General features: G+C 49.0%; 1 protein-coding gene across 3 annotated transcripts in view; it reads left to right on the top strand.

Annotated features, from left to right (window-relative positions):
- The window catches only part of LOC144174911 (uncharacterized), a 288622-nt gene that overhangs the window by 16451 nt on the left and 247249 nt on the right, over positions 1-24922 (top strand). Inside the window, exon 1 of one of the 3 annotated variants that reach the window (XM_077703895.1) lies at positions 9746-9990. The exons of the other annotated variants lie outside the window; for them this stretch is intronic. The gene's annotated coding sequence lies outside the window, so the exon portion shown is untranslated. Of the gene's footprint in view, positions 1-9745; positions 9991-24922 lie in introns of those variants that run through there. 3 annotated transcript variants of the gene reach the window in all.

Below are 24922 nucleotides of genomic sequence, written 5' to 3'. Positions count from 1 at the left end.
CAAGTTTCCAAGTTATTTGATGGGCACAGAGCAGTAATGTTTGGCTGAGGTACTTTGCGACCTCCCATTCTAAGTGCCGGGTGTGTCTGTTGACTACGTTCTGAAAACGTTTAGGATGTAGAAAAAAGTTGAAAAAAGTGTTGCAGGGTCCCTTTCCGACACATCCTTTGGGTCTGAAGATCGACCGGAGATAGGAGCGGTAAAGGGGGGAAAGGGGGGCGAGTGGATTGGCCTTTTTTTTATCACGTTTTCTAGATTGCACTGTGAGGAATGAGGCGGAATGTGGCTCTCCCTCATTTGCATCGTTGTGCCCAACTTCCCTCCTGATACCATGGTGTTAGCGATGTACCAAACAGCGAAAATTCCTTCACGTAATGCTGTTTGTTGGTGACGCAGATTTCACTCAACCGATTCATGTTTGGCACCGTTTGGGTGAAACGAACGAGTGTTAGGTAAGTGTATCTAAAATAGTTTGGCCTGATAAAGTCAGCGGCCAACCTTTGAGGGAAGTGCGCGAACCGATCAAATCAGCTAAAACGCGCTTAGTTGCACGTGTCGCAAAAACGTTTTACGCCTGACTCAAATGGAAAAGGTACTGTAGCTGTGATCAGCATGTGCATAGGCGAAGCCGGTGGAGACGCAAGAACGGAATGCCGAGAGAGTCTCCAGCGTCGCTCGTTCCACTGTGTCACTTCACTGCAAATAGTAGGAATCCAACATCCATCATCTGCCCCAGTTTCCAAGAATCATTGCCCAACAACTGCGAACTCAAAAGGCCAGGGCGTCAGCCTCTGCGAGCTTGGATACGCTCCGTACTTTCTTTGGTTTGTTGCTTTCTCTTTTCTTCTGATTCCCGCGAGAATTTTACTATTCCAGTTCACGACTGGGCGGGACGTTATACAATGCAGTCGTGCCCGCGTCCCAGTAAGGTCGGGAGAGAGAGAAAGAGAGAGGGTGTAGCGGGGAGCGCTCAAAGGAGCCAGCCGACCAAACAGGCATGCATGCATCATCTGAAATGCGCCATCGTGGGAGAGCCTTCCCACCCTTTGTTGAAACGGGGCATGCACGCAAGCAACGAATGGGGCACGCGTGCGGTACTTAATTGAGGATGCATACAACAAATAAAAAAAATATGGGAGTGGAGGAGGGAGCGTACAAGCATGCCACGGCTGTTTCTCGCTGCTTCAACCACGAAGCAACGGGAGACGTCCGTGGCGGCGTAGCAAAATGAACCCGACAGTCTCCCTCCGAGACGTCGTCGTCAACGTCGGTCGCGGAATCCCTCCCCCGTTCTTTGCGATGACGGGCACGCCTTCATTACCTGCCTTCCCGAGCCATGCCATTTTCGTGTCTCCGGAGCAGCCTCTTTCATTTCCCCTCTTCCCATCCCCGCTTCTCCATCCTCACCTGCCTTCTTTCCTCGCCCCTTGCGTGAAAGACGTCGTCGTCGTCGTCGTGGTTCGTGTACACAATGCTCTCCGTTGCGCCGCTCCTGACCGATTTACCCCGTCATTTCTGGACGAGCCTTTCCTCCCCCTTTCCTTCGGTGTAGACAGAGCCCAGGTGAGGCGAACGGAGCGGCCCAGAGAATGGTAGCGACCCCGCGAGTGCAGAGACGTGTCTTTGCGCGTGTAGCCCTCCCCCTTAACTCACCGACCTTCGTACGGCGCTCCCTAGACGTAAGAATGACAGCATGGCGAGGCAACGACCCTTCGCCTCGGAGACAGAGCCGAGTCTTTCGTCGCCACGTTTCGGAATTAGTCCCCTGTCGATCACGCAGCTCCCGTTCTTCTTTCTTTTTGCTTGTTTTTGAAAAAGGAGGTAAGGAGGGCTCTTGCGATGGAAACGAGTGCCAACACCGGTGATTAGCTTCTAAATTGTGCGTCAGTCGCTATGTCCCCACAGGAAAGAACTATACTCGCTTAAATTTGAATGTGTGATGTTTAGTCGGTGCCTTGAGGTCCAACAGTGACTCATTTTCTTATCTTCAAGTTTCCTCGTCGTGATGGGCCAACTACGTTTGGCAAACAGCACGGCCCCGCCGATATCAGGCGAAATCTTTACAAGCGTCACGATTCCGCGTAGATCACGCATCTTCGACAAGAAAGAAATACTTCGCAATGCGACCATTACGAACTCGATTATTTAACTTGAAAATTTCGTGCTGCGACGCTCGAGTCAAGGCCTCAGTTTTGACCTGGAGGGAGCTTCTTATTTTCCTTTATCTTACTGTGAAGCATTATACCTCTACCGGCCAAGGGTTCTACTGCGACCGTCGTAGTCAACAGAGAGCTCCCGCGAACAAATAAAATAATTTACTGATTAATTACAAATAAAATAAATTGAACCTGAAACCAAATAGAGTAACGGATCGAAAGCCCGTCGTCTTACCAACTAAGCTACGCCCACACGAGGAGACGGGGAGACAGACGGCGCACTCAACAAGCACAGCGGCGGGTTTACCACCTGCGTTCATTTAAAGCCCTCGTGTGAACTGCAAACTGCATAATGTATGATAACGGCGTTGACGTGGTTTGGATTAGCGGCGAACGGAACAGTGTCTGGGGAGGGGGTGGGGAGGGCGCTCTTTTGCGGCAACGCATGAAACAAAAGTGAGTGAGAGGCAGTAAGGGAGATGACGCCACACATGCCGCCGTCCTCCTCACCCTTGCAGATGCTCCTCTCCGTTTTCTTTCTGTCGTCGCTGCTGCATTCGGTCGTCTCTGGTTTCACTCCTTGTAGAGCCACGTGAGTGAATTCAAGTGACGTCGCATGGGTAATCGTTGTGGGTGGCGTTAACAATTTCGCTGTCCAACCACCTTCACAACGTGGGTTGGAGCCAATTTTTTTTTAACACCGTAGTACTTTTATAAGCTTGTGGCATGATTCTACAGATGCAAGGCGATGTTGTTGCAATGTTTTCTATGCCTTCTGCCCCATGAAGGGGAGCACGTACATCTGTTCAAGCAGGGCTATATTGGAGACTTATTCGCTTTACCCGAAGAAAAGGTAAGGAGTAACAGTTAAAAATACACTACTCAAGATGCAACGAATATCAATATTATCATCTTGGTTATTTGTTTCTCTACTGTTGTTGCGCAATGTCACACATTGGGTGCACGTCACACGGCTTCTTTTCGCATTCCCTCAGTGACGCGAGCCATTCCGAGACGGGTCGTCCGCAGAAGCGCGCAATAACACACCAAGGTTGCAGGAAGAAAACACGCGAGAGCTCACCCTTCGTGAATGACGGCTGCCTTTCCTTCTTTCGAGACCCAGTTTCAAATGGACGGGCATTGTGTGCGTACGGGGACCTCTGCGCCGACGCGTAACTGTTTGCTGCTTACTCCTCCACTGCTGTTTAGTTGCTTCTTTTGTGTTTGTTAGTTGCTCGTCTGACGTCGTTCTTTATTGTTTCGCTGTCTGCAGAAAAAAAGAGGAGCTGTGATTGCTCGTGCATAAATAGAGAAAAAGAGAGACGGATATAATGGGAGAAGGGAGACAGGGCTATTAAAAAACGTGGCCTTGAATTTTTTGTTGTTATTTTTTGATATCTGGGTGACCCGGAGAGCAGCGGCAGCAGTCTGCTTGTGGAGGCGTATTTATTCCACAGCGGCCAACCCGATGATAATGGTGCGTGTGCGCGCAACGTCGAGTGACCTGAATATGCGCAGGAGGCAGCCAGAGGAAGCGGCGGGTTGCGTACCCCTCCCACCAACTTTTGCAGGCATGGTAGTTCAAGGTGGCGTCCTTTCGAAAAGTAGAGTCTACTCGTAAGCCATCCCTTCTCCCACCTTGTAGCGATCTTTTTTTTTTTTTGTTCGTTTGTTTGTTTTTTGTTGTTGAAAAACTTTAATAATGGGGACCTAAGATGTGGGAGTGGTCCCCCAATTCAGGAGACCATGTCACGATCAGGCTGTCTGAAGACCAGGAAAGAAAATAGTTTTGTTCCCCTTCCACACACGTATCCTGATACTCCAAGTATTCCTGGCTTCCCCCACTCGTCACGGTGATCAGTGGCTAAGGCGTTGCGCTGCTGAGCACGAGGCCGCGGGTTCGATTCCCGGCCACGGCGGCCGCTTTTCTGATGGAGGCGAAAAGCGAAAACGCCCGTGTGTACGAGATTTCGGCGCACGATAAAGATCCCCCGGTGGTCAAAATTAATCCGGAGCCCTCCACTACGGCGCGCATCATCGCCTGCGTTGCGTCGGCGCGTTAAACCCCACAATCAATTAATCAATCCTGGCTTCCCCTCCCCCTTCCTTAGAAAATATCTGATGCCCATACATGAACTGTGCAGTAATACCCACAGGACGCTTTCCGTCGTGCGTGTATTAACTACGGTACTTAGGAGCCCAGTCAGGCTGAATTAGCTGCTGCATTTGGCATGCTCCGTTGTGGGACCTCTGAATTGGATCGGTGATGACGCAGGCGGCGTCGACAGCTATGTGCACGCCTCTACCGGTCTTCTTAGCCAGGAATTACGATTTCCGGTACGCTGCGGGCTGTTCCGCGTTATGGTGCGGCGACATCAGTGCGTTTGAGCGGGTTTAGGAAGAGAGGACGACCGTATGAGCTAGAAAGGGGGTGTCGAAAAGTAAAAGAAAAAGCTAAAGACTCGTTGCTAGACTCATGGCGTTAATTGATTGATTGATTGATTGTAGGGTTTAACGCGCCGACGCAACGCAGGCGATGAGGCGCGCCGTAGTGGAGGGCTCCGGATTAATTTTGACCACCTGGTGATCTTTAACGTGCGCCGAAATCTCGTACACACGGGCGTTTTTGCTTTTCACCTCCATCAGATAAGCGGCCGCTGCGGCCGGGAATCGAACCCGCGACCTCGTGTCATGGCGTTAACTCGAACAACACATGGAGCTCGCGTCCGAGGTGCCCGAATGCAAACAGCAGCGGAGTGTCACGTGTCGAGCTCTTCACAGTGCGACGGGCTTTCGGATTGAATTACTATATTACAACTTGATTTTGGCTGACACTCCATCGGCGTCATATCCCGGGAGGAGGAAGGAGGAAGCCGTTTGGTTTAGGATTTGGGAGACTGTTTTAGTTGGCATTCCATACTTTTACGCCCATTTTCTGTAATCTGGCTGTTTTTAATTATACATGTGGACGTACAACATGTATAGTATTGTAGCCCTTGAACATTCAAAGCACGGCACAAAACGAAGGTAGACCCTCAAACTTCGCTTTCAGTTCAAAAAAAAAAAAAATTAGTAGTGGCTTAGCTCTGCTATGCCAGGATATACGTAGAGTGAGCTAAGGTTCAGCAATCCAGTCCAGTCCAGTCCAGTCCAGTGACTGCTCCTCACTGCCATGACGTCAGCGGCCATGACGTCAGCGGCATGGCATTTCAATTTCTTCATGTTGAGCAAGGCCAGAGTGAGCTTGTCATTTTAATCGAACGCCACTCTGCAAGCGCCACTTATAGTCTCTAGAGGATGCTTTGTCTTTCTCGTTCCGAGCAAATGTTGCCACGATTACGGCGAACGCTGGAGATTTTTTTTTTTTTTTTTTTTTTGCCAATCTTGGCCAATCTTCCTAAGTGGGTATGCTTGGCTTGACAAACGTGCGCAGGCGACGCTGGGCGATCATCGCGAGGCACGCACACACAAGCGGTAGGAATTTTCTTGTTTTTTTTTAACTGCCTGGCACGCGCTAACGTGCGCGCTCGGCAATTTCTTGGTATTTTTAACGGCCGGTACGAAAAATTACGATTTGCTTAACAACTTCGCTGCTTTAAAAAATGCAAAAGTTAGAGTTTGCTTCACTCGACCACGCATAAAGCGAGTTAATGCCACTCACCTACGCGCTTCTGAATGTGCAAGCGACTGCTGTTTTTTCCTCCCACAAGACGGCGTGTCTCAACCTCGCCGAACGTGGCGCTGAATTTAAAAACTTCTTCCTTCCAATTTGTGCAGCTGCATGATAAAAAGCGCTTTCGCAAGAACATTCTCGTTCCGCGTAAACTGAAACGAAACTCAAAGCACACAAGCCGCTGAAAAAAAGAGAGAAGACGCGCCAGAACGCCGTTCGTTTCTCGCCTTCGTCACATTACATCATGTCCCCGTCTGAGTCACGACGCCAGACGGGGATGCTTTTCATTTTCGGTGTCGGGTGCGCGCAGACCAGACGTGTCCTCCCCCGCTCACAGCACTTCCCATAAAGCGTCTCTTTTCGCGCGTTGGCGGTCCCGGAATCGGCTCTTGTTTCGAGACCCAAGGAGTGGGTGACGATACTTGAGCCAGGCCCCACGGCCAGACAACATCCTCGACCTTGATCCGCCTTCGCCTGGGGGCCGGCGGAGGAGGGATGCGGAAGAGGATGAGGAATGGATGCGGGAAGAGGGAGAGGCGGAGGAGGGATCACGGAGGTCAAAGAACGTGGGCCGCATTAAGCGGCGATGGGCAAGCCGCCGTTTTGGTCATCCCTGCGCGTCGGAAGCTGCCGTATCACAGCCAGGGCGGGTCTCGGCATTGCGAACTGACGCCGCAGCCGTCTCGGACGCGTAACTCGACCGGGATTTATCGCTGTTCTACGCGCGCGTGCGTGGGCAGTGCCGCGTCTCCCTCACCGTGAGCGTCTCTACAGACGCGCGCCGGCCTTCCCTCCCGCCTGGCGTGCTCTGAATACGTGTGGGCCAACGGAGGCGGCGGTGGCGTCGCGTTTGGTGTCTCCGTGTCTCGGATATACCTCGGGCGACTCTATGCACGTACGTGACGCGCGATACCTGCGTGCTCGTGGTGGTCTGCGCGCCGTATCTTTTTCGGGCGGGGACCCCCAAGCGACGGTGATGAAGACGTGGGAGACTTGCGGAAGGACGCCGTTCCGTCTCGGCTGTTTCTTCTCGCTCCGAGAAGGCTCGCGTGGGTTCTTGTGTCGGGCAGGCACCTTGTTATTGTGTGTGGGAGTTTTATGGCCAGGAGACGATTACTTAACGTCATGCATATGCTGGTGATTTTGTCCCATTATTTTTCGAGATGTGAGTTAAAAGCGAACTGAACACCGGAATCCGGGCTTGATCTCGGGCGGTAAATGTCTGCATTTCTATTGCACTTGTACTCGATGTGCTAAGAGAGCGGGAAAGGGGGATTTAGGGTTCAAACAGGCAAATCATATGTCCCTCCACAAATTGATAAGACACTTAATACTTTGAGTGACATATTTTGTGTGCAAAAAAGTGCAATGGAGAACTAGTGTCCAGCTTTTTCTAATAAACCGACAGGGCACAGGCGCACCTGAATACGGAGATACAAGCACACTATAGGGAAACATAGAGTTGCGAGATGGTGTAAAGAGCTCAACGATGAAAATGCTCGAGAAGCGAACCGTTCGCTTGCGATAGCCTGACTGTACAGAAGTAGAGTTCGAAATTTCAATTTCCACCATGACAAATACCGCGCGTACGCTGTACAATCGCCTGATTTTGTAGCCTATATTTAGAATCGAAGAAACCCAACTGCCGTCGCGTATTGCACGTGATTGGCGGCAGACGGAACTAAATACCAATGGCTTCGGAAAAAAACATATACCGACAAGAAAAAAACAACGACTAGAACCACAGCTTTGTTTTTTCATGGCTTTTTTTTCAGCTAAAATGGTAGCAAAAATCGAACGATTCAACCAAACATCAGTGCACAGTGTAAAACATTTACTACAGCATGTTGCTCAGCACTTTACACACGACCTTACTTTGAGCGGTGTTCTTTTTTTGTTGTTGTTGCGGGGAAAATTGATAGCCAGCTGCGACTGAAAAAGTGAACATGTTATAAACTAAATGTTTTTTTTTCTTTCTTTGGGTATGTATTGAAAAGCTTTGTGTTCGGCGCTCTGGCAAAAGGGGGAATGTGGCGAGGTAGGTACTGATGAAGCTGTCAGTCGCACAATTTCATAAAGGTCACCGAACCCAGTCGCTCGTGAGCTTTTATTTACGCCTGGTGGGCCACGAAGGGATGCCAAGGACTGGGCGGTAAGAGCGCCACACGGAGTTGAGGGGGAGGGGAAATAGAGAGAAAAATAGAAAAGAAAGAAAACAACTCAGCGCTGTGTACAGTTGAAAGACTTCCTCGCAGGCATTCACCTTCTCTTAGCGTGGCAAAAATAAAGACAGAAAAACATTAAAGAAGTCGAGAATTTTGTTTCCGCGACGCTGTTTTCTCTCAAAATATGATAAGACAGGAAGGAGTACAAGTAGGAAACATTGAAAAAAGAAGAAAAAAACGTAGCTGCACGAGGTTCGGGGTGGGAGACCTCGAAGGTTAAAAACCCCGATGAAAGACGAACTGAGAGAGCTCCAAGTCCGCCGGATTTTGTATAACAAACTTTTTTTTGTTTACCCTTGGATGCGGCCTTCTACAGTAGCAGGAGCAATCGATAACCGTCCCTTGCCCCCGCACTTTTGTGTGTTATTTTTTCGCTTTTATTTTTTATTTTTCTGTTCACAGTGGACAGAATCACATTTCAAAATTGATCAGCTATCTGTGTGCGACAGCCCACCTCTCCGTTGGAGAAATCGGGAAGGTTTTGAAAGCCACACGCGTGGACATGCTACTCCAAGGTCTCTGTTTTTGGGGGAGTTTTTCTGTTTTGTTTTGACAATTTTTTCTGGATAGGAGACGCAGTTTTGATGCAGTGATGTAAAAATGCAAATGTGGCGTTTCTTCATGCCGAAGCTGTACATGACCTTTTTAGGACCAGTCGTAGCAGAGGGATCCATTTTTATTTGAACCACCCAATGTTCTCAAACGAGTGCCGAGGATATACACATGGCCGTTCTTGTGTTTCGCCAGAAGCGTAAATGCAGCCTCCACGGCTCTGAGTCGAAGGGGAAATACCATACGAGTGCATCTTAGCACTTTATCCTCGTCGCCACTCTGTTTTTATTACGACATGATCGCACGTCGGTGCAGATACAAAGATGCTGTTCAAAGCTAGGAGCAAATGAACAACGCTGGGGACAAGTGTTTAAACGGAAGGGCCATGTAAATCACGATGTTGTAATGAAGCAGCGCATATGCGGAACAGTGCACGAAAAAGCGCACTAGTTCCAAAAAAAAATTAAAAATCCGTGTCTGAGCACGGAAGTCAACACAAGTGGACCGACGCAGTTGAAGTCACAAATCATTTCTTCTTTTTTCCTTTTTAATACCCTGAGTTAATCGTGTATGATGTTATAAAATTTCTCCCTCACAAAAACGTCCGCTTTCAGATTCTTGACACGTCTGTTGCCAGCACATATCGCACAACCGTAGGAATAAAATCGCCACTCATCCAAGGTGGCTTCTGCCCGAAATGGCATCCACTATACACGCGTACAACATCCCCATCGCGGCGTTCCCGCACTCCACTACACCCTACGACGCCGGCATTCTTGCGCAATTACGACCTCATGTACGCAGTTTTGTGGAGCCACGATTGGCCCCGTGCACACGACTGACGAGACTGGTGGGCCTTGGTTTCAGGGAAGCGCACATTCGCGCAAACCTTCTGGCCCCTGACACAACCCGCGCATTCTACAGACACAGTCTGGTGAAGGCGAGCCGGTTGCGCATTGCACAGAGCAACCCGCGCAGCAGCAGTGGCAGCATACCCATCCAGCCATCCAGCTGCGCTCTCATCGCGCTTGCTGCCCCGCGATGGCCCCGTGCAAGTGCGCGGTTCCGAGTGACTTGTTTGTTCGTGAGAGCAGCCATGTGAGCAGCGTGCGCGGCTGCGTTGCTGGGCGCGCACACGCGCGCTCGTCTGCATAGAATGGGACGACGCACAAGCCGCGTTTCCTGAATTAATAACGAGCTAATGAATGGATGAGCGGCTCTCGAGCGCGATCCTCGGCGCGCCGCTCGTATACGCTGCAGAGCGCACGGCCGCCTGGGGAGACTACGCTTAAGCGGCCGCCAGTGCAGCGTCCCGCTCTGCATACGACTCCGCGCGACCGTGGACAAGACGTGCCGAGGCGGAGGACGTGACGGAGCGTGAAGAGTAAGTTGACGGGCGCTCACTCTCGCCCACACCGCTGATCGGGCACTTTCGCTTTGAGTGACTCTGGAGGGTGATCGAACTTTAGAGTTGATCGCTTGTTTGGATTGAGTGGACGGTTACTTAGCCGTGGTGTCGTTGTGACATAGCTGCTGTGGAATACAACCCGCAGCAACAATGATTGTAAAGCGGAACGTTGTTTTGTTTTTTGTTTTTTGAAAGGTTGGGTGACAAATCGTTCTTTTTTAGGTTTTGTTAGGGGCGAACGTTTAAACACCGGCTGTGGAAGACCTTAAAGGTGGCGCGTCAATGCTGTAGTTGCGGAGCAGGGGAATAACGTTCATCAGAACTGGCGGTAAAATGATACTGCGTTTGGGGTTAGCCTGTCAGAAGCGACATGGACAAAACATGTTTGTGCCGACTAGCTGGCGGCGGATTCCTGCCGCGCCTTTTACAGCCACTGATAAGTGACGCCTCAACAGAGAATTAGAACACAACGATTGCAAGGTTTAGTTAAGTGAACATGAATGATGCAGTTGGTTTATTATCACGATGAAGTTTGATCGTTGCCCATACCAAGCAGCAGAACCGCTTTTATATTTTGACCAAAATCTTCGCTTTTTCGTTTTTATATTTTTCGGTTCGAAGTTTCGAGCCCGTGCTTCATTTGTCATGATGTGCGTGCAGCTTTACGTGCTAATACCGATACTAACACTGTGAGACACTGAATCAGTAACACGCACACTTTCACTCAAGCACATAGACGGGATCGTGCCACACAGCACTGTTCTGGACAAGTCGACATAAATTTTCGTCGCTTAAGCTATTTTATTACTCGTAGTATTGTACTAATTTTTTTAATTCATATTTATAAACACATTCCGCGCCTCCCGTTTTACGCTTCAGGAACATGCTGATCGACACGTGACATGGATTTCTCTAAGCATGCGATGACACTGAATTTCAAGGTGATAGAGGTTGGCGCGGAAAGATGGTGTGAAGGTATGCACATGCGTGATCATGTTACGTTATTTTAGATGATGCTGTTTATTCAGTGCTGACAGTTAAACTTGTACATTTAGTCTAAGCGCTTAGGACAGAATATTATGGACCAAGTTCCACGACGTCCGAAAGCATCACATTTTTGGCTGCTGGGCTGCCTCTCCTTCAGCTGCCGCATAAATAAGGTATTCGCATCTTGTAGTTCTCTCACTTTTTCATTCATAGGCTCATAAATTTTAATTGAACTTCACCCATTCTCAATTTCCACAGTTCTAACTAAAGAAGCGAACTCGAAGCGCTACTGAAATTGCGCTGTTAAAAAATAAATGAGCCTCCTCGACGCAGAAGAATAGCTTGGCGATGGCAGGAAGAGCGCATTCCAATGAACCAATCGTTAAACCTTGCTGTTATTTCCTTATCGACGTGAATCACCTTCCCGTCTACTAAAGGTATTCCTGCTCCATGCCTTCATCCTCTCCTGTGCGCCTACCTGTTACTAACGTAACTACCTCTTACCAGCGGACGCTTAAGAGGACCTTGCTATGGAAATCTAATCTCCCCTTCAAAATTTCAAAACCTGGAAAATGTTCTTTTTGTTTTTTTTGGAAATTGGATGGTTGCAAAGGCTCAATGAATAGCTGCATCAAAAGCCAATGAGCGGCTCAAACGCGTCAATAGCCGTATGACGTCAATCGCACCGACACCAGGGCGGGTCCGTTTGTCTTTTGTTGTAGTCCCCTTCGCTGCTGCTGGCTGTTTCCTGATACGTATCGATTTCCCCCATCCGCTACCTTGTTTACCCTCTAGCTTCATTCTCCATTCGCCGACCATCGCGCGACACCGAACGAGCGATTTTTTGTTTCTTCCCCCTTTGTCTACTGCTGACGGCATTCGCGCTTCAAAGCAACGTTTTTCGTCGCGTTACGCCAAGCCGAACTTCGGCAAAGCGTTCCGCAATAAACGCTGCGCACTCCCGGAGAAAATGAACAGCAGGCCCTCCCGCGTGAATGTTGCAGAAGCGCGCGAAATTTCGATTGCCGCGGCCGCCGCTGCGAATAATGGGCTCGCGATTTTTTTTTTTTTTCGCGACGCCGTTTTGTTTTACGACTTCAACGGCTTAACGTTTCATTCGAGCCTTTATTAAACGCCGCTTCAGTCTGTTTACTTGATCAATTGTATATTTATTTCGCTCCCATACGGGCTGCAAGTATGCGTTTTCGTGAATTCTCCGAACTTGCATCCGTCTGCTGGCCTTCCGATGTGCTCCAATTCCTGCGAAAACGACGCTGGGAGAGGAATAAAAACGGATACAAGAAATATTTTAGGAAGCGAGCCCCAAATCGTTGCCCCGGAGGGAATGTTTTGTTTGCGCCCAAGCGTTATAAGTTGAGCCAGCTTCATCTATCAGCCGAAGACGACTGGGAAATAAAGCAAAGCAAGTAGCAGAAAATATACGCGTCGATTTCAAGAAATATATCATAAACACAAGAACGCGACCAATACTAAAGGCGTCGCAGCTGGGTTTTTGCAGCGACGTAGTGAAAACGAAGCACGAAAATTCAAGCGCTAGAGGAAAGCACAAAAGCGTGACAAATGAACGGCTTATGCTGCGCCCCTAGTAAGCTGCGACTTCGAGATAGGGGACCGTGGCACAGTTTGGAGCTTGTATTACTATAGCTTTCGTTTCCTTTCGCTTAAATCGCCCGCGTTTTCGTTTTTCCTTCTCCTTTTAATTATGAGGCAGGAAAGGAGTTTTCGCTTGCGGGCCTTCTTTCCGCGTTGAGAACGATCAGGAGAATCGCGTTAATGCTTCTCCCCTGGACACGGTATACGCTGCCAAGGGTATTATTTCCCCGCGTGCAGCCTCGGCGTGGATCCAGGCGCGAAGTGATTTACGGCAGGTGCGCATTCAGCGAGCCTTCATCGATGCTCGTTTCGTTACGTGTATTACTTTCGGTTTTGTGTCAAAAAAAGAAAGAAATGATGCGCTGCAAAACAGGTCGCCGAGACACGTGCATTGTGTGACAGCCGCCAGAATTAATGGCCTCGATCTTTCAAATGGTCGCACAGATCTTGTGTTTCTGTCCGAAATGTACGTTGTGTTTGAGATAGCTTTATCCACCCATGCAGACGGTAAGATGAGGAATCCTTCCCGGACTGCAAGTTGCGATACGCGTGTGATCTGAATTTGTAATCGTGCTTACCTGAATGAATAAGGTCCTCCCCCCTTCCCTCCCCTCGCTTTTTAACAGCGACGAAATCGTAATTTTTCGTGTCCAAGTTAAAAATACCAAGAAATTCCCCAGTGCGAGCACGTGAGCGCGCACACGTGAGCGCGGACGCCGCGGGGGCCGCCCGGCAGTTAACAAAATCAAGAAAACGCCCAGCGCTCGTGTGTGCGTGCCTCACGACGACCGCCCAACGTTCCCTGCGCACGTTTGCCAAGCCCAGCATACCCAATTAGGGAGATAGGCTAAGATTGGAAAAAAAAAAAAAAAAAAAAAAAAAACCTCTAGAGTTTGCCGTAATCGTGGCAACACTTGTTCGGACGTGAAAGACGCGTCATAGCGTACGCTTCTCGAAGGGGATGCCCAATGATTAACACTGTCAAAAAAAAAAAATGAAAGCTCAAACTTATAGCAACAATAATGGAGTAAAGGTCGTTGCTGCAGCGAAGAAGAAGGAAATCGGCTGCAGACCTTCATAAAAGTCGTGAAAGTTGCGTACAGCGTCGCTATACCTTCAAGCCTTACGCGTTAGTGCGAGCTTTGTTCATTTTTTTTTAGTTTATACCACTCCTCGACAGTGCGTGATGGTGGTGAGTGCACCGTTAAGGGGTCAGTTACGCTAGTACTTGGGCAATGTTATCGAGAGATTGCCAGCGCATTGTCACATAGGTTTAGTTGCTTTCAAGCTCGCCAAACATTAAGTGGTGACTGATGCTTGTAAGGGCCCATTTTAATTACAAATGTACATTTCGAGTAAGCTTTCGTAAATTAAATTTAATCCGTCACAAAGCATAATTCTGGCATCATTCTTTTCCTATACTCTAAGACCTTAAACAAAGAGCTCAAACGCCGTGATAATCAGCACATCACACCTACTCTGCTGTTTTTCCCGCCGGCAGACGCCCCCGCTGACGCCCCCGCAAATGCTGCGCTGTTTCAGGCGCGACGTTACCACATTCAGTCGGGAGTTTCGGGGTGTTTACGATGCAGAACGGGGTACACGACACAAGCTGCGCATCGTAAACGTCTACCAACTCAGAATTCGCCCTATGTCTCTCTTCACTCTTTTCGTCAACACATTGCGTGGTTTCCCGGAGGAGCCAGGCATTGCATCCGTCAGGTGCAGAGCCCTCTTCACGGACCGCCTCGAACCCTGCCGCCCTGGCGTGCATGAATGGAGGCTGGCCGGTGCGGCCGAACCATGAAAGGACGTTGACGCTGTTTGAGGCGGAGGGTGGGGGTGTGGGGCGAAATTAAAAGCCTCCCGCCGGATTGCGTCGTCCACTCCCGAGGTCGACGGTCCGGGTGATGCGGGTGCAGATATCGGAGAACCCAAGCAGCGAGCGGCTCGCGCTTGCGGCGTGGGTCGGTTGCCATGGCGACGGCGTGGCATGCATTAGGGAGGTACAGGCAGCGACGGCTGCATACTTATCCGCGAGAAATTCGCGCCGCCACCGCAACCATGCATTTGCATGAAAGAAAGTGGGTGCGTTCGCAACTTCCGTCGCCGCTGCAAGCCTGAGGCGAATGTGTGGCCGAGTCTGCCTCCATCTACCCCCCCTTTCCGAAACCGTTTCCTGCTCTCGTCGTTGCTCGAATGCACGAAGCCCGCAAATGACGCTGGCCAGAAGTGATTTGCCGCGGCAACTGCTTCGATGACAGACCCTGCTGTATCTCCCGCGTGGTCTAGATTTGCCTCTCTCTATTTGTTGTTGTCTGCAGCAAAGCATTTTTGATAAGGTGTAGGCAAGCACTTTTCTCTGACGTGTTCAGTGATACAGTGGGCCTTGAATTGAGGCAATCAAGACAAGCAATGTTGAATAGCACGTATATTCATCGCCGGCTATTTATGTGCAGAGTCTGGCTCTCCATCTTGACTAAGCCGTGAAAAGTGCTCAGTGGTATTATGGATTTCTGGTGTATATGTATACTTTGTAATTACCTGCGTACGTAATCTAAAACATTTGCCGACACAGGCCCTGCCACAAACAATGTACAAAAATAATTTCGCATTTTTTGCAGCCTTATTAAAAATAACGACGAGGGCTGTCAAAACACACGCGTATTATTGGGTGATGGCGCAATACGGCAGGCCTACCGCGGGTTCGCTCAGTCAGCCGTACAATGCCAAAACTCCCTCTAAAGACTACTTCACTGCAACTGATACCCTGATAGTAGAAAGACTGCTTTACGAAGAGATATGCCGTTAGAGATCTGCAGGGCGGATAAATTTGATATATCAAAGGAAAACTTCTATGACACCTTCAAGGGCAGTGATTCGCTTTTTCAGGCTACAACAGCTTGCTATTGAGTTACTGTAGGGTTATACGTATTCTGAGATTGATTGATTGATTGATTGATTGATTGATTGATTGATTGATTGATTGATTGATTGATTGATTGATTGATTGATTGATTGATTGATTGATTGATTGATTGATTGATTGATTGATTGATTGATTGATTGATTGATCTTTTGAAGCAAACCTTTTCGTGCCTCCCCTCTCTGACTGTTCGCGCGCTGCTGCTGTGGTCTTGTTTGGACGAACCGCTCGGTTTCTTACAACACCACGAGATGGCATTCGCCTCCCCGCATCATCGAGGGGGCCGAAACCGGTCTCGTTCTCCTACCAATCAGGCTAGGAGAAAAGAATAACCGAGGACTTACGTCATTTCAGTCTCCAAGCGAGCAATTATGAGCACAATGGCTAGAAGAATCTCCAGGCTGTTAAAACACATTATTTCCCCGCAGGTGACACAAACCCACAATATAAACTGGTGTCTAGGCCACGAGGGGCTGCACCGTAATTAGGCAGCCAGCAGGACGGCGAGAGACCCAACGTACCGCGCCCTACACAACTATCCATACCAATCTCCACCTCCAGAACGCAACGGCGAACAGCTTCCCAAACTCAAAGGAGGCCGACTTTTCCATCTCCTCACAAGGATCTCAACACTCACGATTCTTGGACCCTACGGCGAATACAAACCAATACCTTTATTCACAAGTCACACCTAGCTCTGATGTTTCCAAATTGCATACAATGAAAATGCTCGCAGTGCAAAGAAAAATCCACGCTTTTCCACGCAACCTGGGAGTGCCGTACCATATGGCCCCAGACGACCAGCACCAACCCTAATACCCAGGTAACATGGGAGGCAGTTCTGGCCAGCTCAGCCTTGGAGGACCAGGTAAACTTGGTCTGAAGAGCAAGACAAGGTGGTGCTCAATCTGGAGCCCTGGACATGGGGCCCCACCCACAAGTGTCCTTCTAATCCCTTTGAGCTCCACCTCCCCCCTTATATTTTCCAAAATAAAGTTTTTACTACGACCCCTGGCCGTAACTGCAGCGCTTCAAAAAAACTACCCATATCTCGCAGTCGGCCCAGATAAGTTGTCGCTGGCAGCTAACAAGAAGGCCGAGCTTATTCTCGTAGATGGTGTGGGCGACGCGTGGGTTTCGCGACTGAGGTGTGTGGACGTGGACATCGCTTTGTCCGCCCTTTACATCGTTCCGGCAGCAACGCAAATGCAAATTAAAGACATCCTCGCCCTGCTCATCGTTTAGCACACACCAGAACCTGTTATTCGTGGTTATCGCTGCAGCCACGACACCACAACACCGTTGGGTTTCCCCCGGAGGCTTCAACTTCGACCTTCGAAAGCCGGCAAACCGGTGGTTACCGGGCGTCACAGGAGACGTCTACAGCGTGTGCCTTGTTAGCTGTCACCATTACCACTCATCTCTGCCCACGCCAAGAACTGGTGTTGCGGATGACTACGCGACTAAGACTACAATTGAACGTTTCTCGTTACGTCTCGTATTTCTCGGTGCACTCGCGGCTGCTTCGCTTTACGCCAATTCTCAAGTATACGTGGGGTCCGCCAAATTTCAATAAACAAGCGTTCATTGTCGATGGTGAGGGCCCCGCCCGGTGGAGGTCTACCCTTTGTCGGGGAGTCTTTGCTTAAGCTGGCTGTCCGGGCTCACTTCACCTAGACTTGCTGGGTCACACAGTCGGTGCTAGCCAGCAAAGCGATCCACTTGTGAGACGATGCCTCCGTGAAAGTCGCGCAACTTAAGTTCTTAATTCCGAATTATTCTTTTTTCTGAAATACTAGCTTATTTGGAAATTTACCAACAATTCCGCCTTGGTCACGTGCGTCCCCGTCATCGTGTCCGTAATCCACTCTTCCTTTAGTCCCAGTGTGAAAGGTATGTCCGCATTGACATAGATTCACAACTGACAGCATTAACAACTGAAGTTTTAATATCTAAATAGTGACATCCACTTTGTGTCCTCTTTTCGTTGTTAGGGAGGACATCGGAAACGTGTTTTTTGTATGTCCGCGTTTGTCGTCGGCGCAAATGGCCATGAGAAGTTTACTATGAGCGCCAAATGTCAGAATGCCCTTGGGACGGAAAGACAGTGCGGTGGGGTCGGTGGGGTGTTTCAAAGCTCTTGTGGGTTTCCTGAAAGCCTCCAAACTAAAGGCCAGTTTGTGACTACCTCTCCCTGTTCCTTATTTTTGTGTACGTACTACGTGTGCGTGTGTTATTTATGTATTTTTTTTATTATCATGAAGATTTTTAGAATTTCACCAGTATCGTATATTCACCAAGCATCTGGAGTAGCAAGTCACGCATTGTAGAGGGCTGCCTTCTTCGGTCCCATTAAATTATCTTGTCCTCCTCCTCCTCCTGAGCGGTATCACGTGACGAAGTCACCTTTGCAATCCAATCATAGAAAACATTACCTGTGAAGATAGTTTGTTTTGAAAATTGCTAGAAACAGCTTGTCAGAGCCTGGTTGCTTATAATTTGGTTAGATATGTGTACAAGTAATGCAATACACTCATACAAGGCCAAAATCATTGCAAAAAAATTCTGAAAGAAAAAGACACATAAATGAGGCTGCTTACGCACAGCAGATTTCGCTCGCTACGCTTAAAACGTGTTTGCGCGCGAAGTTAGCTGAAGTGCGAGGGACAGCCTTTGTACGGAGCACGTCATCCATCAAGGCGCGGCTTGGCGACGGCCATGCACAGATGCCCAAAAAGAATGAAGCCACTTTCGTGGCCCATTTTGTGCGCGATGCACAAAGCCGCCGGGGCCGCGAGCTCCGGAGGGGACGCCGTAAGAAAGCGACGGGAAAATAGCGGAAGCACCGATAAAGAAAGAAGAAAAATCCGACGGAGTTTCAAGGCGTGCGGGAAAGCCACCTTCCGACACCTCGCCATTGCTGCGCTCTCGGCTGCAGTCTTCACAATGCCCGCCCTGTTCCGGTGTTTCGTGCTAGCATAATGACATTAGTGCATGTATTATGATTTTCATCTCAGAGTCCCCCTCCTTAATTACTCTAAGATGTTACCGTGTAAAGTTCGGTATGTACATACAGCTAATTTTGCCTGAAGCCGTCAGTTTTCTTTTTTGTGCAAGTGCATTAAAACGTTGCTATTTTCCCATTACCTTTCCTGCAGAGTAGCATGCCGGTGAACGTCTGTCGGCAAACCTCTCTGCATTTTATAACGTTAATCTTATGCGCACAAAAAACACACGGACACAGAAGACAAGGACAAGCGCTTGTTCTTGTCTTCTGTGTCCGTGTGTTTTTTGTGCGCATAAGATACACGTTATGGAATACCAACTAGCCGGAACTCAAGCGCTCTGCATGTTCTTTTTATGAAAACTCTCTCTCTCTCTCTCTCTCTCTCTCTCTCTCTCTCTCTCTCTCTCTCTCTCTCTCTCTCTCTCTCTCTCTCTCTCTCTCTCTGTCTTGCTAAATAGTTCGAGTTCTTGGACACACGGCTCAGAAATAGAAAACACGGAGCTCATTTGTCGTTGATATCTACTTTCGTAGGAAACACTTCATAAAAGTAATTTCACTAGAAATATAATTAAAATAAAGCCCGAAATTCAAAGAAAGCAGGTCTAAGCACTTTAACTGCTTGTATTTTTTTTTTTTTGGTGGGGGGGGGGGGGGGGGGCATGGCGTAGAAAATCCTATTTTACAAATATCACTTTTGGTTGTTTTCTGTATTATTTTTATTATATAATATACTAACAAGCCACCCGACCAACGCTTTCAGACGCTAGACTCTTTTATCGCAGACATGAGCAAAAATTAGCGCCTCGCCTTCGTCGTTCGCGGACGCTACCATCACGGAAACTCATTTTCCAGGACGTTGCTCCTAACCTGAATTACTGAACGGTCGCTTAATCTATCTTTCATTGCTCTCATCTTAATCTCGTCCTCTCTCTATGCCCCTCTTTATGTTACACAAGTAATCGCGTGGAAGATCATCACAACCTCTCAGTGATGCTCCCCTCTCCACATTTAAAAAAGAAAGACAATGCGCGGACTCATATTCTGTGCGCCAGAGTGCGTCTGACTCGGCCTGTTAACACCACCAACGTAAGGAAAAAGCCTCAGGGTAGAACCACTCAACGTTAAAGACATTCTAAGAACTCGCAAGTCGTTTATGCGCAGGATCCGAACAAGGCGTGTCTGCAGCCAGTCACTTCAAAGATACCAGGCATTCGGTTGGTTATATTTTGTTTTGTTTGGGGCCTTCACGTCGGGTCAGTGTTCGTGTGACGTCACAGGGGCTGCAGCCGGCGGACTCGGCCATCCGTTCGTGCCGAGGCAGGCAGGGGCAGGACGGGCAGTGCGTCGCTCTGCCTTTGTTCCGCTGCTGCCGCATGCAAGGTAGGAGTCGGCCGAAACGAGTGCATGCAACCTCGGAAACACAGGCTGGTGCCCCTTTATCTACGGTCGCGAGGGGGTCCGTCTGATTTCGGCGCTCCCTAGCTTCTCGGGTCTTCTTTTATTTATTTCCAGACTTACCTGTCCGTTTTTACCTTGTTCTTCTTGATCCGCTTCCTCTCTATTTACTTTATTCGGGCGGCTCTCATGCACGCCGGCGTCGTGCGCTCTTGTTGACTGCGGCCGGGTCACCGGCTGCGCTTGTTGTTTCTGCATCTCGCTCGTTCGCCGATGCACTCGGAAACCAGTCTGGGCGGAAACATTTTCGCCAGACCTCGCCGAAGCTAGCCGACCGTGGCGCCGAGCTGCGTTTGGCCCGCGCCGCCGCTCCAAACAAAACGAAACAATACACGCGCACAAGCAAAAAAGGGGCTGGAGACAAAACAAAAGAGGTAGAGTTAGAGGTGTGCGTAGGATGCTACAGCACCGGCGAACGCGCCAAAAGAAAAAAAAGAAGAGGCGGTAGCGCGAAGCAAACAGCAACGTTCGTGTGCGCGGGTCGACGTCTGTAATACAGCGCCGGCGTCAGTGGCTCGCGAATTTGGCGAGAAGTTGGCGAGTAATAATAGTGGGCGCCGCATGATGTCAGGCTATGTCGTGAGCCGTCGGATGAGTCACGCTCACTGTCTTGGGTTAACGCGAAAACGAAGGCGGCTCCTGAGTCACGGCGTGCGACTACCTGTACACTGTATACAGACGCCGCTTCTGCTATACAAACGCGAAAGCGTTGGCACTTGCACCGTGGCTTCTTGACGTTGGATCTATCTACTTATCGTCATGATACTATGTGTGGTTTCGGGATCCTTCGACGGCGCGTGGGCTGTTACGCAAGGCATGAGAACTGCCTAGGAATAACATCCGCCACAACGTGGGATGGACGCTTAGGGGCGTACGTGGAATGATGGCTGTACGTTGTCGCATTTTCTGCGGATTGCAGCCCGGCAGTTCTGGACTTCAGTTGTCTACTGGCAGCTTCGGAACGATGAGGAGAACGCCTTTTTTTTTTTTTTTCGCAATTACAAAGGTTTATGCCAGACTACGTTTGACTTCTGGGTGCTAGATGGATGTAAACAGGTAATTATAAGTGGGGAATTCATGCCCCCACTGTGACCGTGTACTTGAACCGTAACCTTTGAGCTTCTGGTTCAAAAAACAAATTGTGCGCACTTCTTGGTTTGCGCAATTTCTTGAGCCATTTGTCGTTAGTTTGTCTCAGTGCACAGTTAGCGCTTGCAAGACCTACTAAATTCTGAGGAAGTTCTTTATACAGATTTATGGATGGTTAATTACCGAGAACAACGTTTCTTCCTGCATAACGAGCTGAATAAAATTGTTTTGGTACTTTAAAGGGAGCAGTATAAACCGCGAATTTCTTAGACATATAACTGTACAATATCTTACTGTCGCTCTTTCGTGCGCTAACTTTTATAACTCACAGAAAAGTAGGTTCAAGTTTGAGGAAATTCTCGGTATAGTGGATGGAAAAGGTGTGGCGGTCCAATCGTTCACCCCATCGGTCCAAAGATTGCCTGCAAAAAAACGTTTCACGTCCCAGTAGGTATTTGCTGTCTGCATTCAGGTTCATCAATCAGAATAATAACGGTGCCGAATCGTCGCCACTGACGCATTGTTTCGAAATCGATTACGGGTCGTCCGTGTAGCGTTGTGTTCATCCATGAACTGAACGGAATCACTTTATGAAGCTCAGCTGGCTTGACAGTGAAAACTTACAGGCGAATTCTTTAGGGTGATGCAAGAAAGAACGCAGTTGAAGATTTGCCACTCTTTATCACCGCCAGTCACTTCGTCCAGGTGCCTCGCGAAACCGCCTGTTTGGACGATGCGCTCTAATTGCGGTCTATTTCTCCCAGTGGAAGGTTAAACCTGTTGTGTTCAAATGTGGTGGCATTTGTCGAATGGTTTTCCGTGTGCGTGGGCTTCCGGGCTAGTCTATCGTTCACGATAAGCCTCAGCGAGCTCTGAGTCGTCCTCTTGAATCCGCAAGAGCGAGTTGAGTGACACGCAGTTGTTGCTTTCGGAGAGAGGGATTATGATCTGGCCCGTCAAGATAAGACAGTTGGTTGATGGTTGACGGTAGAAAAGCATGTCATTCTACGCTTCTGTCTACTGTCCGGCACTGCACCACAAACACGCCGATATGACTTAAGCCTATTACCTAAAGAGATAGAGAACGAACTGGAGAGAGAGAGAGAGAGAGAGAGAGAGAGAGAGAGAGAGAGAGAGAGAGAGAGAGAGAGAGAGAAGTATACTTTCTCTTTTTGTTTTCCTCCGATCTCTGCAAACATTTGCGACAGCTGGTCCACGTTAAGGAAAACGCAGACAAGGAATTCGGCGCTCCGGTTCGTTTCTTTCTCCTCACAGCCGGCATATATCGTTCGAATACCGAGAGGGCCCAGCGCGCGCGCGCGCGATCGCTTGTAATAGCTGCCGCAGGCCGGTGCCCATATCTTTCGCTTAGTCGTTTGTGCTTTCAAAGAACGAGAGCGGCCAAGGTGAGACGCGAGCCTTCGCCTGCCTGCCACTCCGCTTTACATAATGCTGCAAGCTGCGTGGCAACGGCAGGACGACTTTCGCGCGCACGGGTCACCCCCCCCCCCCCCCTCCCCTCTTCTCGCGTGTCATTATTCAAGCCGCCCCGGTCCTTGTGCCACGCATATTCCATCCATTTCTCTCTCGGGTCGCCTTTTCCCTATCTCCACTTATGCTGTCAAGCTGGGAAACGAAGGAAAACGTCAAGTAAAAATGAAAAGAGAGGTAGAGAAAAATGCTCCGATATTTTTAGTCAACTTTTTTTTTTCGGATTGACTCTTATTTTTTCCTTTGCGTGTTCAGTTTTAATCCAGTTCCGGTGCTCCTTCCATCCTCCTCGATCCCCGTAAACAGGACAGGTCAAAGATGGGTCCCTGCGGGACGCCTCCATCCATTTCCCCTTCTTCGTCCGCCGTTCGTCTGTGCAGCCGTTCGCTTATCGTTGCCCCGGATGAAATGATAGGGTTGGGCGGAACGTTGAAAGAAACGGCGAGAATCACGAATAGCATGTTTTCAAGTTAGCTACCGGGACCATACAACAACAAAATGGAAGGAAAGGGGTAGGGAGGGGAGGGGGGAGAAGGGACAACAGACGGTCACTGCCAGAATAGGAATCCCCGAAGGACGCCTTACGTCGAGCAGTGCTGATGCGGCATTCAGAATTGTAGATGGGATGCTGGCGACTACAAAAAGAGGGCACTGTCGTGGGAACTCAGCAGGTGTTTTGTGGAAAAGGGCGGAGCGACTGACGCACGGAAAAGAGAAAAACAAAAGCGCCGGGCTCACAATCACGTCTGCTCAGACTACCTTCCCGAAACATACGAAAAGACAAGCGAAACAAATAAAAAAGAGTGGGAAACTGCGTCTTATCAAGCTTCCGCTCGCTGCCTGACAATGGTATACGGGTTGGCCTCTTATCGTTTCTCGATTCTGATGGGATTTGCTAGGCGGGCGTGAAGTTCCCTCGCGACGAGAAATCACCAGTGGAAACTAAGCGCCGAAAGCGCACTGACTATTTATGGTAATGTCCACGAGTTAGGCTTCGCAAAACGTAGCCCAAATTGCGAGCGTAGCAGCTGCATGTTCAGGCTTACAAGATTCAAGTGGGAAAAGATGGCTCAGGCTTTGCCCATGTTTCGCACCGAAACAGCCTCCAGCATTTCTGGGTCACTGTATGTCAAACGAGGTTAGTTAGTACAATAGTTTCGGCCTTTCTTTTTTGTTGTCAATTTGTGGTGCCGCTTACAAATAGGAAACCGTGGCAGCGTTGCGGACGATCATGCAGCCAGCCCTGCACAAGGTAGCCGCGGTGTCGGTGACAGCCTTTGCGGGTAAATATAAGCACAGTTATTCGCTCTATAGATTATTTTACTTTTTTTGTATTGAGTTCGTTCCTTAGGAGATCAGCATAACAGGATTCTAATTCAGCTAGCTTCCAGTAAGATGGAGACGGTGCGCCACAGTAGTGCTCCATTCCACTACTGCCCATGTCGTCCCGGTATTGCGGGCAAAAACGTGGCCGTTATTATTAATATTTTGGGCATTCTATTTTGTAATCTTTGTTGTAATCTGATATTTATTCAACTAATATCTGAAATTAAAATACGCTTGGATGTCCGGAGACTAATAGGAGTTCGCTCATCTTAATGTATATTGATTTTCGTGCCCTTCAATCATGACCCAAATGTGACGCCTCTAACGGGATTTGATCTTTTTTCCGGAGAGGAATTAGAAAAAAACATGTGCAGCTTTGCCGCTCATGGCAGTCCTTTCAACAGTGATTACTCTGCAATTTTTTAGCAAAATGGAAAGTTCTTTTGCACAGCTAATACTTGGGGTGAATACTTGCTTTGTGCACAGTTTCAAGTCGTGCACGTTGCGCGACTGGGTTCCTGAGCCATGGGAACTATCCCATAGAAATGCATGGGGAGTTAGATTTGACAGCGAATTACGCAAACAAATAGTCAGAAACCTGAAATGTAGTTTTAGCGTTTTAATCATCACGTTGACTTCTAGCTTTATGCCAAATATCATTTTCCTACAGTGGTTTTACTAGGTTCCCAAGAGGTTGTAATTTTGAGCGAGAAAGCTGGGTAGGAGGAGGAGGAGAATAAACATTTATTGAGCATAAGTGCTGATGGCAGGGCACACTCGCCCGGTGGAGGGCATCCTTATTCCGGGATACCCAGGCTGCGACTTGCCGTCCAGGCCCTCTTGACCAGTTCTTGCTGGTGTCCAAGGTCCGGATCGACCAGGCGAGCCATCCACTGCTCAAAAGTTGGGAAGGGGATTGGGGGTAGGTTTGGAGTTTTTTGGCACTCCCATACCTGGTGGTATGAAAATTAATTCCGGCGTTGATTTCGTCGGGCAATTTCATTTATTTTATG

This window comes from Haemaphysalis longicornis, unplaced genomic scaffold (genome assembly GCF_048455015.1).
Source record: "Haemaphysalis longicornis isolate Haplotype H1 unplaced genomic scaffold, Haemaphysalis longicornis Haplotype H1 scaffold_3, whole genome shotgun sequence".
Lineage (NCBI taxonomy): Eukaryota > Metazoa > Arthropoda > Arachnida > Ixodida > Ixodidae > Haemaphysalis > Haemaphysalis longicornis.
Note: the sequence above shows the minus strand (reverse complement) of the source record. Positions and strands in the feature narration are given on the sequence as shown.